Source organism: Taudactylus pleione, unplaced genomic scaffold (assembly GCF_031769625.1).
Source record: "Taudactylus pleione unplaced genomic scaffold, aTauple2 ptg000396l, whole genome shotgun sequence".
In the NCBI taxonomy this organism is placed as follows: domain Eukaryota; kingdom Metazoa; phylum Chordata; class Amphibia; order Anura; family Myobatrachidae; genus Taudactylus; species Taudactylus pleione.
The window spans coordinates 5708356-5728430 of NW_028284797.1; positions in this window are offsets into that span (position 1 = coordinate 5708356).

Genomic DNA, 20075 nt, shown 5'->3' on the forward strand with positions numbered 1-20075 from the left:
TCTGAATCAGGCCCACAATCCTTTATTTGTATTGCAATATACTGGAGGCCAGCTCCCTGCCCACATCAGAGAGATCAGAAGGACTACTCACACTTTAACATAACCTAGGTCAATTCTATATAACAGTATGAGGATCATACTCACCAATTGCGGCTATTGTGAACACCTATTGTGACCGGATGGCTTCCAGCCCGGACTCCCAATCACAGGTTGGGGTCTCAATCCCCACTTGACCCTGGGGTATCAGGGATTCCCACTTACCATCAGTGACCGCCTGTCACTGACTCCACCCAGTGCGCCATGGGCGTAACGATGCTGCCACCACCAAACTCTACCATCAGCATTTGGAACCGCTTCTTAGGTACACTCAGGCTCCTACCTCTGCACCTGGAACTGCTTCTGCTGCGTATATGTTTGTCTAGCTGCAGCCACACCCCCTGATTGGTGTCGGCTGATTCCTCCTGATCCCTCGCAATGGACCAGGTCTGCACGGTAGCTGACAGAGGACTTGAACTTGGAGACACTGACCTCTTACCCAAAACGGAATAGCATTTGGCGCAAATCTGTTGGTCGCAGGCTGGAGATGCAATTGAAGTCAGGCAAGATGTCTATTGCTCAAAGTCTTAAAAAAGACTCAACCTTCTGAATGAGGGGGTACAAATACAGAAATCTTATCAATCAGCAGTTCTTCTCCTCAAAGCATTTACAGGGTTGTACCATTTTACCTGGCATGAAGCCTTTTTTTATGCTACTCCAATACACATTACCACAGGGGATAAACCTGCCCTGTGGTTTCCAATCAATTATCTTAAGTGCATAACCTGTGCATGTGCTGGCCACATGCACGTTTAACATTGTCCCCTATGGACAGTGGGGAGTAGTCACTCCTCAGTGTCTGAGCCCACCCACAGAGCTCGGCACACCCACGGCTCAGACTCGTCTGGAAGGCCCAAAGTTGTTCCCTCCAAAACTGACTTCCAGGAGTCTACTAAGGGACCAAGTCTGCCATCTTTGCCAGAATCTGAGCTCCAAAGGTGGGCAAGCAGAGACCCTGGGCATGGTTTCCTGGCCATGGAAGGGAAGCTATTTTGGAGCTCCCTGAAATGGTTAGCTGGCTACCTTAGCCAGCTTCCTATGCACCGCCTCATACCACTTCCAGGCATGAGGCTGCATAGGAGGACATTTTATTTGGACCTTTATTTGGACCTTGTAATGCAAGTTGCATTACAAGGTCCAAGTTTTATAGGAGAAAACACACAGACTCGCATATTGTAATAGCCTCGAGCTCACAAGTTCGCAGGCTATTACATTTTCCGAATTGTGAGACAAACTCGGATCTTTAAATGTGCGAGAAGGTCCGAGTTTGTCTCGCTAGGAAAATTCGGACCCTATTACATCTCCTCCATGATATCCTGTGAGAACCGGATGGAGCCCCTGTTCTCACTATAACAGGATTAATCACAAGCTTGTGTTACATTGTATGTGTGTCATACCAGCTGCTTGTGACTTGTATGCCATGTTGTCTCAAATAGCCAATGGCTGAATTATTTCTACCTCTCTAATATAAAAAGCTGACATAATGTGTATTTATCACTCGTGGAGAAAAAGCCTGAACTAACACCAACAAGTACAGAAGGAGAGTAAGTATGGCTCATATTCTTACTGGTCTTTGTACTTAACATACTGGAAAATGATTTTCTGTACAACAATCATTTTATTTTGTATTTTTATTAGACTGTGTTAAATAGAATCAACTACCTGTAGTTTCAAAGATACTATTGTTTAATTCAAGTCAAACTCTTCTAATACTATTATGCTGGTTATAGTATTACAAAAGACAACAATATTCAAATTAAAATATCTGTATGAAATGTGCCGGATCAAGATAGCTCTCACAGGGAAAAAACACAGTTTATAGTATATGGTCAAAGCATAGAGTATCTACTCATTCTCCTGGTCTGTACGGGAGACTCAGGAATTTCATGGAGATCCCAATGATTCCCAGAAGAGTTGATCGCCCTTTCCCATCACACCCATTTCCTAGTGAAATGGTCGGATGTGGGAGACGTGTTGACACAATTTTCAGGAATTAACATATCACGGCTGTGTTACGAGCTGCCCTCATGGATCTTCTCAATCGCAGGCCCCAGTCATTGGTAGGCAAGTGGGATGCTACGTCATGCATGCTGCATTATCTGGTGGACCCAGGACCCAGTGGTTGCTAGGCTATCAGTACTCTTTGCAGTCACAGTGCCTTCTGGTCCTGGCTTTGTTATCACTATGTGCAGCCCAGCAGCTGCAATTCATATGTTAATTAAAGTGCTGTTTGGCTTTCAGTGCTGTTAAAAACAGTCAGTTCCACACTTCCATGCCGGTGATAGATCTTCTTGGAGCCTTGTCATTCTGTCCCTGTTTGTGATTGCTGTTCCTGATATCCTAGCTGTCTTTCTGAAGTATTCACAGCTAAGTGTTTAGCTTCTATGCATTACCTCTGCTGATATATACTCCTTACAGGGGTATTTTAAGAGAGGAGGGGGCACGTGTGCAGCCTCCATTTGGGCCCCCTCCTCTCTGTCAGCGGCTCACCTCAGCGCAGTAACGCTGTAGATTCTGGCTTGCTGCCAGAATCTACTGCACATGCATGGGTCTCTGGGAAAATGGCGCCCATGCCTACTTCCCCGGGGACATCTTTTTAGTGCATGTGCAGAACACTGCGAAAATGTCCGCCTCCATTTTCCGAGTGAATGTGTTTGCTGATCTGCATCGCTGGTCCGGCTTGGCTGAGCAGCAGTTCGGGATCGATGGAGAGGTAAATACGATTACCTATGAGTGCAGGGTGTGTGTTGTGGGCCCACCTGGGCCCAGGGGCCCATGTGCACCGCACACCTTGCACCCATTATAAAGATGCCTATGACTCCTTAGCATGGCCATCTCTTCCATTGGGCTTGTTGGGCAGTTGCCCAAGGGCCCACAGCTTGTAGGGGCCCACCATCCCGCCCCCCTGCAGCTGCGGCCAGTTGGTAAATTTGTGATATTTTTATAAGCTGACCGCCGGTACACAGTATTCTGATCTAATCTCCCCCCCGGTGACAAGTACTCACCTCACTCCCAGTTTCACTTCATCTGCCGGCGTCAGACAGAGTCTCTCTGCATGTGTGAGAGGTCTGGTGGGCATGCAGGAGGGTTTAATTTTATTGACCACTTACATTTTTTTCACATGAATTGGTGGGTAGAGGCCCCAGTGCATTGTTTTGCCCAGGGCCCACACTGCTGTTAAGACAACCCTGCTCCTTAGTTTACTGCTGTATGACGTATGCATTCATTATCTGCTAAGCAATCCACCAGTGCCTTGCTGGATTCACTGTTTTAATTACCACTGATTTTCTATATTGGGTTGCTGTGCTATGCTGCTGCAATATAGTGACGTGGTTTAACCATTGCTACTCCACTAAGAACTGTGGTGCAGAGGTGAGTCTACTATTGCATTCCACCTGTGGTTAATACTGTGCTGCACTTCAAGAACTGCATTACTCTACATCACAGGTTCTCAAACTCGGTCCTCAGGACCCCAAACAGTGCATGTTTACCAGGTCTCCTCACTGAATCAAGATAAATAATTAGATCCACCTGTGGACCTTTTAAAATGTGTCAGTGAGTAATGATTACACCTGTGCACATGCTGGGTGACCTGCAAAACGTGAACTGTGTGGGGTCCTGAGGACCGAGTTTGAGAACCACTGCTCTACATGATGGCCAAATCCTCTGTCTGCTTATTATACCCTTGCTACTACCTGTTCCAGTGTACTGGACAAAACTAGTGTCAGTACTTTAGTTAACTATGTCCTTGCCATATTACTGTTGCTTATACACTACTACTCCAGTTGTTACCTAATGATCTCCTGTCTGTTACATAAGCTCCTACTGTTTGACCTGGCAGCCACCTAAGTATCGGTGTGTGCGTCCAACACTAAGGGAACAGCAGGTGGTTGTTATAGACACAAGACTCTAAATAGAGGGACTCTAGGGGTCTTATGTAATAATGCAGGAGTTTCATAACAGGCTGCAACCCTTCAAATATTTGTGGCATTGTGCAGCAGGGGACAGGGCCATCCATGATGGTTTAATTTGCATTGTCACTACTCCCTGTCCTTGATACTTGCTTTTCCCCTCCAGCAATTAGACACAAAAAAGTTGGCAAATATGGATCAAATGTGAGGTATGGAAGTTGCCTGGGAAAGTGTAAAACATGCACAATACTAAACATTAATGTGAGACAGTGATGTATTGTTTAATAGAGATAGAAAAGTCAGTGATTTAAAAGGGTTCCAGTCAATGTCAACATTCAGTATATCGACAATCAAACTGTTGACAAGTGCAACTAGGATTAAGCAGGCCATACACTAGAACGATATTCAGCCAACTAGTTGCCTGGTTGGAATGATGATCATATAGTATGTGGGAGCAAACTTATCATTTGTTTGCTCTCACACGCTGAAAAACACAAAATAACAGTCTTTTCAACTAGTTGGCAAAATCAAACTTGTTTGTTTTTTCCCAACTAATCATTCTGGTGTAGGGGGACGTTTCCAACTACCACTCCCCCCACCCCCCCAACTGAACGATAAGTAGGCAGACACTGGCCATAAACCCCTCCATCACTGCTAGGGTTGCCCTGTCAGCCCGGGATCTCTGTCAGAAGGCTCCCACTATTGCAGTGAGCAGTGGTGCACCCGCCGTTTCTGCAGCAGACACAGCAGATTCCTGGAGAGTCCATGACACTCCTATTCTCTGGCCGCTAGACACACAGCTGCCGGCTGCACAACTTCTGTTGTGGTTGCTGAACTGCGGTGTCACTGGTTACATCCCAAGAGATCAGGCAGCATCTCTGCAGGGGAATTCGGACTACTCCTGCTGGTGACTGCTGTTCCATCCTGCAGGGATCAGCGCTGTAATCTTAGCAGCTCAGTCCTGGGGAGTAAGACAGCCTCCATAGCAAATGGTATGGATTACTATGTGTAGCATTTAATTTATTCCCATGGTGTTAATTTCAGCGCAATTCTAATCTATTTATGTGTGAATTGGGGTACAGTATATAGCAAAGTTTTAGGTTATTCACCTAAGAATATTGTGTCATTGCCATATAAAATAATGCAGTCCAGGTTTAAGATAAAAATACTCTAGCCACACCATTGTGATTAAACATAATATAAGACAATTGTGGTTATGTCATTTCTATAGATAAATTGTTTCTCAATATGTTTTATTTAGGCCTCTTTCACATGGGTTTGCTACATCCATTGCTTTTCTTACAGAGCAGACACCAAGGACCTGATTCAGAGATGGACAGATTTACACATCCGCACACAAGCAGCTGTGCTAATCTGTCCATCTCAGATGCAAATGCAGAAGGAGATGTCAGTCACCTCCTTCCTGCTTTTGCAATCCCAGCACTGCGACCAACATCGCAGGCTGGGATCACCATTAAAACCATAGCGATCGATGGTTGCTCCTCTCTGCATCCACCGACGCAGACCCTGGCCTCATCCCTCTCGGAAAACTGAGACAAGATGCCCTCCATACACCGTTGCGGCTTGGGAAGTCTGCGAGCATGATCGCAGGACCCGTTGTGCACATGCGCAGAACAGGTACTGCGTAGATACAGACCGCTAAACATTGGAAATGTCCGATCATCTACAGATGAACGTACATTTCTGAATCAGGCCCACGGTCTGCAGGAAGAAATATTTCTATACAGAATCACTACAGACTTGTGTTACAGCGAATAGGGACACTGACCATGGAGCAAAATATGACCGCAAACAGCGGCACTTACTTGCACCATGACTTCATTGCAGGCAATTGGATTGACCCCTTTACGTGAGAAATATAATAGCTACACATACTGAGGGAGTTACTGAAGTAGCCCCTCAGCTGGGCACAATACATTAAGGCTTACACAAATCCAGGGCCATAGCTAGGGTAGTGCAGCCGGTGCCATCGCACAGGGCACCACAGGTCAGTGGGCGTTGTTTGGGCCTGTCAAATTTATGTTTATTATCATTCTCACTTGTAGCTTCCTCTTATTTCATCCCCAGCATCTCCTGGCCTCTCCTATCTCTTCCCTGGCCCTTCCCCATGAGGCCATGGCCCTTTTTTGGGTGCATTATGTCCCTTTGAAAAATGAGGGGGCGCCGATTCTCTTTCTGGCACAGAGCACCAAAAAGTCTAGTTACGGCTCTGCACAAATCAAACCTAATGGTAAAGCAGCTACCAGTAGGTAAATCTGGATTACCTAATAACCATAAATAAAAAAAGGGGTAAAATGGAAAGTAAAAATAACCTTTACCTAATGGATGCGCATACTAATGTTAAACCTGGTACCACAATGGTCTGTCTAAACAATAAAAAGGTGTTATTAAGAATAAAAGACAACAGATGTCAATTAATAATATATGTTAAGGCCAATCAGTAATATACTGAGACCAGCAAAGGATACAGCCAATAATACAAACACCAATGTTCCAATTTTATAACAATGTGTATCCTCCGAAATCGTAGGGAGTTCAAATATCTAAAAGTGTGAATCCAACACTACATATAATGGTACAGTATGCAGATTTTAAGGGAACACTGTGCCAGTTAATCCAGATAATATTTGGTAAGTAGGAGCCGGAGTATTTCCCAGGGGTCCTAGATGGAAGAAGATTATAATCCACTGGTCCTGATCCAATTTAGCAGGTATAAAATATATGGTGGCAGAAAGAATCTATAATACACTCATACTATCCGGCGGCGGTGTGTTTGCTGTAGCAGCCAATGAGAGTCAGACAGACTTTCAATGGATACTGCACCCACTGCCGGAGCCACGCTGGAGCTCACTCATGAGCTCCACCTTCCGGCTCCTGCAGTGGGTAATGGGAGAGATGTCATAATGTATGATGGGAGAGACGTCATGACATCTCTCCCATAGTGCAGAGTGGGCTAGGAGGATGGAGGAGCATACAGAGGCAGGCGTGGGGATTCAGGTAAGTGTTTTTTGTTTAATTGTATCTTTGTCCTATATTTGTAGGGAGCACTGCATAGGGGTGGGGGCACTGCTAGGGATGGGCTACTACTGGGGGTACTACTGGGTGAACTGCATAGGACAGCACTACAGGGGGCACTGTGGGGGCACTACATAGAGGGGACCACTACTGGGGTCACTTCATAGGGGGTACTACTACTGTGGGCACTGTATAAGTGGCACGGCATAGGGGGGACCAGTACTGGGTGTACTGTATAAGGGGCACTAATGAGGGCACTGTACAAGGGGCACTACTTCTTTAATAAATCATGCTGGCTGTATTTATTTGCCTGCTGCATTCTTGTTTTTCAGTGATAGAGGTCTGTCTATGTCAGTCACTGTTTGTGTACGCTGTCATAGGCTGAGTGATATATTTTACTGTAGTGGTCCTAAGTCCTGTGTAAGTTGTTTCTATCTATATATATATATATATTTATTGGTGGGCAAAAAAATTTAATTGGTTTGGTAAACAAGGATTTGGAAACCCCCCTTTCAAATCTTGCGTTTGCCACTGTTCTGTTTTATGGACTGTAATTGTAGCCAGGACACACATGTGTTGCTTATGTGATTAAAAGGATAAACTGTGATTGGTCAAATGTAGTATAAAAAGGGAAGCTTGTGAGCCCTTAATTTGAATTACCCTCTGAGGAATCCGTTGCTTGATTTAAATGGAGAAACCACTCAGGGTTAATCTCTGATGACCAGTGAAGACATATTCACATCAAGGGAGACTTGTGCAGGATTTGTGACTGTTAAAATAATATTGCTGGACGGTGACTGCAGAGGACTGCGAATGTTCCTGGAGCTATTGGGCTGGATGTTTGCACAACAAAATGAATGATCATTCACAGCCACAGGTCAGTGTATATCTGCTGCATGGAATGGGTATGAAATACCGGCAGCTGGAGAGCGGTGTGATAATCCTGACAAAGGAAGATAAGTACACTATCCCTCCCCTGTTCCCCCCCCTGACCCTAACCCTTCTTTTGTGGTGCCTAACCATAACCTCCCCCATGTGGTGCCTAACCTTAACCCCTCCTTCCCCGCACACAAAACCTAAGTCTCCTGGGGGGTGCCTAACACTAACCCCCCTAGTGGTGCCTAGTAGTGGTGCCTAACCCCCTCTCCCCACAACCTAACCCTAACACTCCCGTGGAGGGTGCCTAACCCTAAGTTCCAAACAAGAAAAGGAGCAACAATCCGCAAAAGTCTACTGTAGAGGAAGAATCTGTTACATATGGTATCTAGATAAACCCCTAATATCTAGTAGAACAATAAAGCATATTGTGTAACATTGTTTGAAGGGGGTGCTATTATAGACAACAGTAGTAAAAATCAATGATGGGTAGAAAGGGAAAGAGTTGTCTGTAATTGATGCACATAATTAAAATATCTTTAAAATATGTATATCAATGATACAGTCCGTGAAATATTAAAACAAATAAATTAAAGTGTGATATAAGTTAGAAAAAGTGTAATTAAAATAGATTCTCGGTACCAATACAGGTCTGTTTTTAATATTTTTCTGAAAATATATGGTAGTATCTTGGATATTTATATATTATTATTTATTTAAGTTATTGCAATAAATAATTACACAGGTCTGCAAAATTTAAGGTATTGAAAGCTTTTTTAATAATGCCTTTTTTAAGAAAAAATTATTTTTATTGAAGCACAAACATCACAATTAAGTAAGATATCATACAAAACATGTTGAGATAAGTACTGTACAAAAGTCAAGATGAAACAGTGATACAGGTTGAATCTCCCATATCCAAAATGCTTGGGGTATTTTGGATATCGGAATATTCTGTATTTTAGAATATTTTTGTATATCATAATGAAATATCTTGGTAATGGGACCCAAATCTAAACACAGAATGCTTTTATGTTTTATATATACAAACAGCCTGCAGGTCATTTTATACAATATTTTTAATAATTTTGTGCATCAAAAAAAGTTTGTGTACATACATGAAATAATTTAGGTTTCATATACACCTTATACACACAGCCTGAAGGTTATTTTATACTATATTTTTAATAATTTTGTGCTTTAAACCATTTAACCATTAGAAAGCAAAGGTTTCATTATCTCAGTCATGCTTAAATATTCTGTATTTCGGAATATTCCGTATTTCGGAATATTTGGATATGGGAGACTCAACCTGTATTAGAGACAATTTCAAGAAGCAATAAAATACATTGCATATGACATGTAATCGATATGAATTGTAACATGCAAAGCATACAGTATAAAGCGTAATGTGATGCTACAGTATCGAGTAGCAAAAAGAGACATTGCATATGACATAATGGAAATCCACAATAAAATCATAGTAATATGTAAAGCATGCAATATAATGCGCAATGTGATGCTAAGCTTCCTCCACTAACATTTTCTAATTTTCCCTACTAAGAAAAAAAGTGGAAGCCACGGTTTTCACGGCAGACTCCTCCCAAGAGAAATTAAACAATTCACAATATTGTATATTAAAAAGCATTAAGTGATCACAACTCAGAAACAAGAGTCGCAGAGAGTGAAACCAGGAGGTTATGAGAGTATACAAACAAAGAACGGAGATAGACAAATAAACATATAACTCCTTCTTTAACTTATCAGCAAAACCACTTAAGTAACCTAACCTAATAGATGAAATTGGAGTCTACGGATAATTTGAAGAACACTTATGGTGCACAAAAGTGAAGATATGAAAGTGTCGGCTAGCTAATATAAATGGGAGACTATTGGGGTATTGGTCAACTTAACTAGGTGAATGCCCAGGGACAAAGAATATAGTGTAATAATAACATAGGATGCAAATAAACAAAAATGTACTGTGATATATAATATTATGGAAGAAAAGCAATAAGGTACACATTAAGATTACCTCATCTAAATAACTCGGAAAGCATCTTAAAATAAAGAAGATATACACCCAGTAATACTAGCCAATAAAAATAGATGAAATTTCAATGGAAAATAGAGTGTAGGCACATGACACATTAATTAAAGTATTATACTTAGTAAGCTTTGTAAACTAATATAAACAAAGAAATAACTCAGTATTTAAGTAACAGTGTCTCGGTAGTGAGCATATGTCTCGATAGTGAGCATATGTCTAATACTAGCTGGGCAATAGAGTATAACCAAAGAATGGTTTATTCACGTGACAGCATCAGGGGGCCCCTGGAGCATATAAAGTGCTGGTACCTTCAAGGGCAAAAATTGTATAACAGGCCAGTGTCAATGAGCTAATATTGATCAAAATATGAGTTGGCCTAAACCCAGGAGTATCTACAGTTCCCAAGCCATCAAAGCTTATGCGTGTTACGCTTTCAAATCGGGGAGCTTGTCTATCAAATACTGCTTCCAGAGCACTAGCCAAATCCACTACCAACATCTGAGGAAATACTGACTCTACAGGAGAACCTAGGATCTTTATGGGGTGAAAAGAGCTCTGGTTATGTTGGTAGTGGAGATTATCAACCTTACCAATTGTGGGAAATAAAATCTTGGTCTGCTGAGTAGAAATAACCTGGTCTTCCAGCCCATGCGGGTCATCAGCAACTGTAAATGCACAATTTGCCAGTGGCCCTTCTTTAGGAAGAGTGGCATCTAATTTCAGTATGATTTTCTCTATCCATCTGTCAATTTGGGGCAGAAGAATCTGGGCAATGGCTTCCTCCAGCTCAGTAGTAAAAGAAGAGTGTACAATAAACATTTTCATATCTTAGTTAATTAAAGCATATGTTATAATATACTATTACACAGGTATAAATATTAGAGAGAGGAGATCAATTGCAATATGTTAAATACAATAATGAAGTTGCAATTTCAGATCTCACCACAAGGTGGTAGTGTAAGATCACAATTAGTATATCCAAGTTAAAACACCAGAAATACTGCAGCTTATACAAACAAAGTAAGACAGGTGCAGTATATTGTGATACAAACACCTGATTAAAGGAGATGAATGGCACTGAAGTCCTGGAGCAGTAGAACCAGCCTCCCAGTTCACTGTACGATATGATGCAGCCTCAGCTTGTCCCCCTCAGGAGAAAGCAACAGCCAGTCCCAAGCCATCGATGCAAAGTTCATAGAACACCAGGGCAAAGGAGACTATAGCAGGAGAAAGAACCAGCAAGACACAGAATGCAGAAATTTCACTCAAGAACAATGGCAGTGCAGATTCAGCATTTTTCCAGGGTCCACTAGGCTGGATGAGAGGCAGCAGCCAGCACTAATCAAAGGTGCAAGCCCTCCAGAGCAAGGGAAGTGAAGGTAGGCACTTCAGCAGCAGATGAAACTCAGGGAGCACCTCCAGGACACCCAGTCAGTCGGCTAGACAGAAGCAGGGAGCATCCAGTGCAAGGCAGCTCAGCAGACAGCCGAATTCAGCACCTCTACAGCACTATGATAGTCCAGGAGCAGGAGTACACCGGCCACCTCAGCAGGTAAACAGTGTCCCGATTGGTGCAGCATCAGCAGGTTCCTCTCTGCACTGGAGCAGGTCAGACAGGCAAAGGGGAAATAAGTCAGATGACCAGGAAGCCAGGGGTCTGCTTCAACCAGGGTGTTCACTTGGGTAACGTGCTGCAAGGTCAGGCTCAGTCATGTACCCGAGGAAGTAAGTCCCGACGATCCTCTACAATACAGAGCAATAGACTCAAGTAAACTTGCGTCCTATCCCAGGGAAAGGTGCAGGCTGAACCAAGCTAATACCTATACAGATTTGCGCCAAAAGCTTGGTGGTCATGTAGGCCACTATATTAGATGGCCAGACTCCGGGGTGAAAATAGCTGCCCAAAAAGATAATGGCACTAAATTACTCCTCGCACCCAGGGCTTGCAGATAGGGTGTTTGATGGTGTAATAGAGGAGCCCTGCAATGAAGATTAAAGCAGATAGTAACAGCCACCATCAGGAGCTTAACTGAAAAGCGGCCATACTTGATGCCTTGCCCACCGGAAGTCCTTAATACTTTTACATTATTAATTATACTCCTGTGTACATCAAGAAATAGTATATTAAAAAAAATTACCACATCACATTTACCTATAAGGGGGTTACATAAATTTTTAAGAAAAAACAAGAAGTTTAATTGATTTTGACATATTTATTGAAATACGAAGAAGTGTAGATGATATCACTTTGTTTTTTTTCTTAATTACATAATAAAATAACAATAAGATCAAACAATAATAGAAACAAAAACATAATTATTGAAAAAATCATTATCTACTTTTTTTTGTCTCCAAACTTCGTTTTGTCGCTTTTCACTTATAAGCTTTTCTGTGTCATCTCTGTGTATCATCCAGCAGTAGTCAGCCATCATGCTGGTGTCCCAACGACCCTGGTATCTTCTTTCTACATCTTTAACATCTTGGTGGAACCTGAACCCTGTTCTTCACTGTAGTGTAGTGTGTGTGTGTGTGTGTAGTGTGTACTGTGTGTGTATGTGGTGGTAGTCAGGGATTACAATGAGCCGGCACAGGGCAAAACTGTGTTGCATCTGTTGTATTTGGTTCCACTTTCGCCAGCTAACTTTGTAGTTGTAGTTGTAGTGTGCGTGTGTGCAATGTTCTTTTAGACAGTATGGGGATTAGCCTCATTGTAAATTTCAACTCTAGGCCCATGTGTACCTTAATCTGGCACTAGGCGGGGGAAAGTTTTATGACGAGAACTGAATTGCAACATTATATACTACCGACTGAATTTATTTAAGACAATGGGGTCTAGCTACTAAGCAGTGTTAGGAGGCAGAGTGAAAAGTGTTAAGAAAGTGATAAGGTGCCAGCCAATCAGCTCCCAACTGTCATATTTCAAACACAGCCTGTGAGATAACAGTTGGGAGCTGATTGGCTGGCACTTATCACAGACTTATCACTTTTCACTCTGTCTCCTAACACTGCTTAGTAACTAGACCCCAATGTTTTATAATAAATATAGGCAGAATACATTTGTTACTTTAAAGAATATGAAAAAAATGACATTCATAAATACACGTTTTGTCATTATAAAGTAACAGAAATCATGCTCTGCAGGGAGTCTGACAACTCTCCTGCTTGTCATGAGGCTGCTGTTCTTAACTAGTATCAGAACACAACCATCAGTATTTGCCTACAAATCCTAGTATGAATGTATTTCTATATTATATATAGCTACAAAGGCATGCATTGATATTACTTACATGTTAGCAGGATGACATGTCACTTATTTCAAATATAATTCAGTGTGTTTAAGATACTATATCATACATATACATAGGTCTGCCAGTAATATAATGGCCAAATAACATTCTGCATACATCCATGCAGTGGGGATAAAGATTGATCAGCAACAAATGAGGTGTGTTTAGAAACAAAAATGATCCTATACTTCTATCTGACTGTATATTATAAACCCATGAAGGGAGCTGTATAAATACTAAGAGAATTTTAGCAAGTCCATTCGCATTTTATTTTGTCACTTTACTACTGGCAGACCTATATATATATATGTATATATATATATATATATATACATATGTATTAAATAGTATTTTAAACACACTGAACTTATCATTTTTATCATATTATTTTATCCCCACCTGCAAGAATATTTGCTACATTTGCTACATTTAATTAGTAACATAATCCGCCTACCATCTGATTTAACCCATGAAATTGACCGTATACCCATCAGGGGTCATTATGAACTGAGGAATATTCTCCATTTATTATATACTGTATGGAGTGTATTTGGTACTGTAACAATTGATTTGTCTACCAACACTTATACATACACATGATAATATCCGTATATTTGGAATAAGTGACATGTCATCTTGTTAACATTTAGGCAATACCAATTCATGCCTTTGTATCTATATATATTATATGGAAATATATTCATACCATGATTTTCAGGCTAATACTAATGGGTGTATTCTGATATCCATTACAGCAGCTTCATGAGAAGCAGGAGAGTTGTCAGACTCCCTGGAGATCATGTTTTCTGTTCCTTTGTAATTATTTCTTACTATGAGAACTAAATGTACAAATATCTGACCAACCTATCAGACTACATTACTCACGGCCTCTGTACATATCTACTTATGTTATGCTATGTGAACATTTACATACTCCATTCAACGCAGTGCTATAGTCAATGTTTGAAATAATACTAACAGTGGCATTTGGTATAAATAATTATTTATTGCAATATATTAAATAATAATATATACATATCCAGGATACTACCATATATTTCAGAAAAATATTAAAAACACACCTGTATTCAGTACCGAGAATCTATTTTAATTACACTTTTTCTTACTTATATCAAACTTTATTTATTTTCTTTTAATATTTCACAGACTGTATCATTGTTATACATATTTTAAAGACTAATAAAAGTTAAATTTGAATTCTGTGCATCAATTACAGACAACTCTTTCCCTCTGTACCCATCATTAACAATAAGTTTCCCCTGGGAGTGCCTACACCTAACCCTCCCTTCCCTGGGGGAAAGCACATACTTACCCGGCCAAGTAGGTTAGGGACTCCGGTGGTTCGGGATGCCGACGCCGGGATCCCGATCTCTTTCGGGATATCGGCATTGACACTATGCTGGGCAGCGGGATTCCGGCATCTGGCATCCCATCCCCCGGCAATATCACTACATCCCCTGCTGCACATTGTTGCAGCGATTCATCTAATTTACCTGACTTGGACTATCAGCAGCAATAATTACAATTGCATGTCATCTGATTACAAATTGGTGCAGTAGCAATCAGCTATGGATGCTTACCATACTGCCAGATTGTGTACTTTACATTGAGGGGCTGTATCTATTATAGCTTCTTCCTGTCACCATATGTTTTATACCTGCTAAATCAGATCTGGACTGGTGGATTAACCTCTTCCACCTGAGGACCCCTGGAAAATACTTTGGCTCCTATTTAGCAAATATCTGGATTAACTGGCACAGTGTTCCCTTAAAATCTGAATACCATTATATGTAATGTTGGACTCACACTTTCAGCTATTTGAACTCCCTCCGATTTCGGAGGATAATAGGATGTGAGCAAATTGACAGCTTTAATAAGGAGAGACACATTGTTATAAAATTGGAACATTGGTGTTTGTATTATTGGCTGTATCCTTCGCTGGTCTCAGTATATTACTGACTGGCCTTAACATTTTATTCATTGACATCTGTTGTCTTTTATTCTTAATAAAACACTTTTATTGTTTAGACAGACAATTGTGGTACCTGGTTTAACATTAGTATGTGCACCCATTAGGTGAAGAGATTTTTACATTCCATTTTACCCCTCTTTTTCAAATATTTTTTTTAAAACATGCAAAAGTAGGCAGACGCTATCTGTCTACTTCTGTGACATTACAAGTTGGAGAGACGTTGGCTGGTCTTTGGCAGGTTGGATGGTCTGGTGAAATAGTTGGTTAGGTGTGTGGGGCAGCATTTTATTTGGACAGACAAGTTGGTCAGTTGTTTGGTTGGTCTGATGTATGGCCAGCTTTATGCTGCAATTAGGGTTAGGCTGCAATTAAGGTTAGTTTTAGGCAAAAATATTACTGTCGGCATTCTGGCCTTCTTCATTTGACAAACTGAAATGTTGACAGTATTTCAGTGTCGACATGTCATATGTTGACATTCTGAACATGTAGACCTGGTGAATGTCAACATCCTGAACATATATATGAGGGTGGTTCAATAAGTAAAGTAACAAGACCTCTCACCTGTGTAATGTTTTCTATTTCATTCTAATTTCCCGCCAGGCCAGAGCTGGTAGACCATTAGACTGCACATTGTCCATTAGACTGCATATTATACCAGTCATACTGTCCCAACATCAGTTGTAAGATGGCAGGGCTGGCGTAAACATGGTCAAACATTGAGGTGCATAGTGTGATCAGATTTCTGCATCAGCAGCTAAAAGTAATCAAAAACCTTTCAAAGTCATGTAATGGGAACAGGTTTTGGTTTGGGGCACTGCCTTTGATAACGACAGTGTCAGGAACAGTATGGGAAGGAAGTTACTTGGGAGAAGACAAAATCCAGGGGGTTAGGGGGGCTAGGGAACGACCAGGTAAGTGACAGTACTAGGTCTCCCTAAAGCGACCAAACTCAGGTTTTGGCTAGACCTGTCTAGAGGAGCGAAGTCTAACTCACTTGGTGGTCTTCACCAGTGACCCCTCAAGTTGGGATATGGGTTTCGCTGTACCAAGTGAGCATGTCGCAGCACTCTGGACAGGTACCTGGAGAGGCAGGAAGACCGGAACTATATTAGAATGAATTAGTACTGGTAACCCTAGGAATGTAATAACACTAGAGGCCAGCGTAAGAACTAAATAGCTAGGACACAAGGGATTAGCTAGAACTGAATACTTGAACATAGGAGTCCGGCATATGAACTGAATACTTGAACACAGAAGATCAGCGTGTGAGCTGAATATTTGAACACAGGAGATCAGCATGTGAACTGAATACTTGAACACAGGTGATCACCATGTTATCTGTATACTTGAACACAGATGATCAGCATGTGAGCTGAACACTTGAACACAGGTGATCAGCGTGTGAACTGAATACTTGAACACAGGAGATCAGCATATGAACTGAATATTTGAACACAGGAGATCAGTGTATGAACTGAATACTTGAACACAGGAAATTGGCATATGAACTGTATACTTGAACACAGGAGATCAGTGTATGATCTGAATACTTGAACACAGAAGATCAGCATATGAACTGAATATTTGAACACAGAAGGTCAGCGTATGAACTGAGTACGTGAACACAAGAGATCAGCATATGAACTGAATACTTGAGCACAGGAGGTCAGCGTATGAACTGAATACTTGAACACAGGAGACCAGCGTATGAACTGAATACTTGAACACAGGAATGCACTGAGAATTGTAAAGGATCTAGTCGCTGACTTGAACTGAGAACACAGGGAAATGTACTGTGAATTGCTAGAGATCCAGCTGAGAGCTAACTAGTATTTAGCATGAAAGCTGACACCAGTAACACAGGGAGGCAGCTGGGGAACTGAACAGCCCAATAATAACAACAACACAAAAGCTGTTTTGTAAAGAACTGGAGTTCAGTGAGAAAACTGAAATTACATACTGGGAGTCAGCATGGGAGCTGATATAAATAACACTGGAGGACAGCGAGAAGGCTGAAGCAACACACTGAGGACATTACATGAAGAAACACTGGTAAGTATCAAAGTCACTGGAACAGCAAAGTTGAACAGCTTCCTGTTCCTGGAGTCAGACTTACATACCCTTAGGTAGCTGGTCATTGGATGAGAGGATCAGCTGAGTGACCACAGGGCTACCATTGGGAGAGACTAGTCAGGTGATATGGACCAACATGGCTACGCCCATGCCCGGCACCCCGGAAACCAGGATGCACGCCCGGAAGCCATAGCAGACCCTGGTTAGAATACTCAGTCTCCACTCACCTCCACTCCCAGTGACTGAACATCTAAGCCCAAGGATGCAGGCATGGAGGTGAGTAGCGGCTGATCCCTGACAAACAGGACAGATGTTAAAGATGAGCAGCGATCTGACCATCCAGGCACATCCACCACAGATGACAATTTCTGCTGCACTGAAGGTCTGATTCAGGAGGAGAGATGCATTTGAGTTAGTGATAATGCTGACAAACTGAACATCTCAGTGGGTACTGTGCACAACATCATTCATGAGCAACTGGGGTACAGAAAAAAGTGTTAACATTGAGTACCAAAGCAACTCGCAGAAGTTCACAAAACAAATAGGATGGGATTGTCTCTCGTCAACTTGACATGGTACCATGAGAAGGGATCCCTGCAGCATATTATTACAGGCTATGAAACATGGGTGCATCATGTGGCACCGGAGATGAAGCAATCATCCATGACATAGAAATACACAATGTCCCCACCATCAAATAATTTCAAAACAACTCAATCAGAAGAAGAAGATGATCATGGCGATCTTGTCTTGGGGCCACAAGGGCGTGCTTCTTGGTGAATCCTCATCAAGGGAAATACTCTTGAATGCTGTCCACTATTGTGACACATTGAGCCATTTGTGGAGGGCAATTCTTCAAAAACTACCTAGGTTGCTGCGAACAGGTGTCGTATTGCTGCACAATAATGCCAGGCCACACTCTGCCACCTGCATACTTGAGTTATGACACTGCCATTGGGAGGTACTGGACCATCCTCACTACAGCCCTGACCTGGCACCAAGTAATTTCCATCTCTTTGGACCATTGCAGGATGTTCAGAAAGCCATCATGTCCTGGCTACAGGGGATTGGCACTAATTTCTTCTATGCTGGGATAGATGCCTTAATGTACCATTGGAACAAATGCTTAGACAAATATGTGGACTATATGTAAAAATAATTGATTGTTTGATACATTTACGCAATGAGAAGTCTTGTTACCTTATTTATGAACCATCCTCGTACATATATCTGCATAATGAATATTGACATTTTGCCTGTCAACATATCATACACAAACCATTTAAAGAACACTATATAAGGTTGTAGGAAAATGTTGTAGAATATCTTGAATGTGCTAGACAGGTTAAGGACTATGGGGGCCCCTAGGCTGAAAAGCTGTGGGGGCTTTCTAGATTGGGTTCAAAGAGAGTAAACTGGTCCCATAAATAGGAATGTTACTCTTGTATAGGCCATCTCATTACACATTGGGAATATATGTACTTTGGCACTCAGACAAAATTGACAAAAGGTGAAATTATTTCTTTTGATCTTTATGCTTCCTTTTAATTTTCACTAATGTGTTGGAATTGCTCATTTGTGTGATATGTATGTACAATATATTATATATGTGGTGCATGCCAAATTTCAGGGCAGAAAAATAAAAAATAAGGATTTGGAAGTAATCTAATGTTCCAACTGTCAGTTTTTTTGGCCACTTTCAATTAGGACCACTCTTCTGCTGTAGTCTATGGGGGATTTTTGGGAATGCATAAGTCAGGGTAGGGGACGAATTTAGACTTGGGGTTTGTTTTATAAGGTAGGTGTTGTTCTAGGGTAGGGCCTTTTGGGGTTTAGGTAATTGAGAAAGTTACAGTTTTTAAACTATTCACAAATGCCCTATTATAGAGATAGGGAATGTAAACTAGCTGAGCAATGTCAGTTGGTGGCCACCCGCAGGGGCTTCACTTGGGTGCACAAACATGGCTGTTTTTATTAGGTGAACTGGAGGGCAATTACATACATTTTTGTGATACAGTGGGGTAGGGGGCTGTTTTGGGGTTGGTGTGGGCACATTATCACAGTAATAAACCCTTGCACCGGTCACATTAAGAAATTGAATCCTCTGGTTCGAGCGGTGCCAGAGGAGTCTGATACAGCAAATTATCATGACCTCACTATTTTATTCATAGGAGGAAAGTCAGCAGAAAATTCAAAAGTGCTTTATTATAAGGGCATGGTCGTGCCCTTATATTAAGGCTGAATCGAATTAATGGAATTCTCTCATAGGAAATTCCTGAGATGGGGCATGGTGTTTGAGGGGCTACATCTCAAAAGCTATTGGATGTACTGAGCTGAAATTTGGCATGGACAGGTAGAACTGTGAGGTTTGTTTTGTTAGGTAGATCTTGTTCCAGTGTAAGGCCTTTTGTGGTTCAGGTAATTGAGAAAATACAGTTTTTTTAACAATTGGCCTAAATATGCCCCGTTTTAAAGATAGGGAAGTTCAACTTGCAGCGCATGCTCAGTAGGTGGCGTCCTGCAGGGGGTGTACAGTAGCTTTACTTGGGTGAGCAAACATGACTGCCTTTTAGACTGCACCCCATTTTTATTAGGTGTACAGTATATATATTAGATGTATATGGATTATGGAGTATATAAATATACATTGGGTATGTATTGGTGTATACTACAAGATTATATATATATTATATATATATATATTTTGTGACAGGGTCAGCATAATTCCACATGAGGTAAATGTGAAATATCCA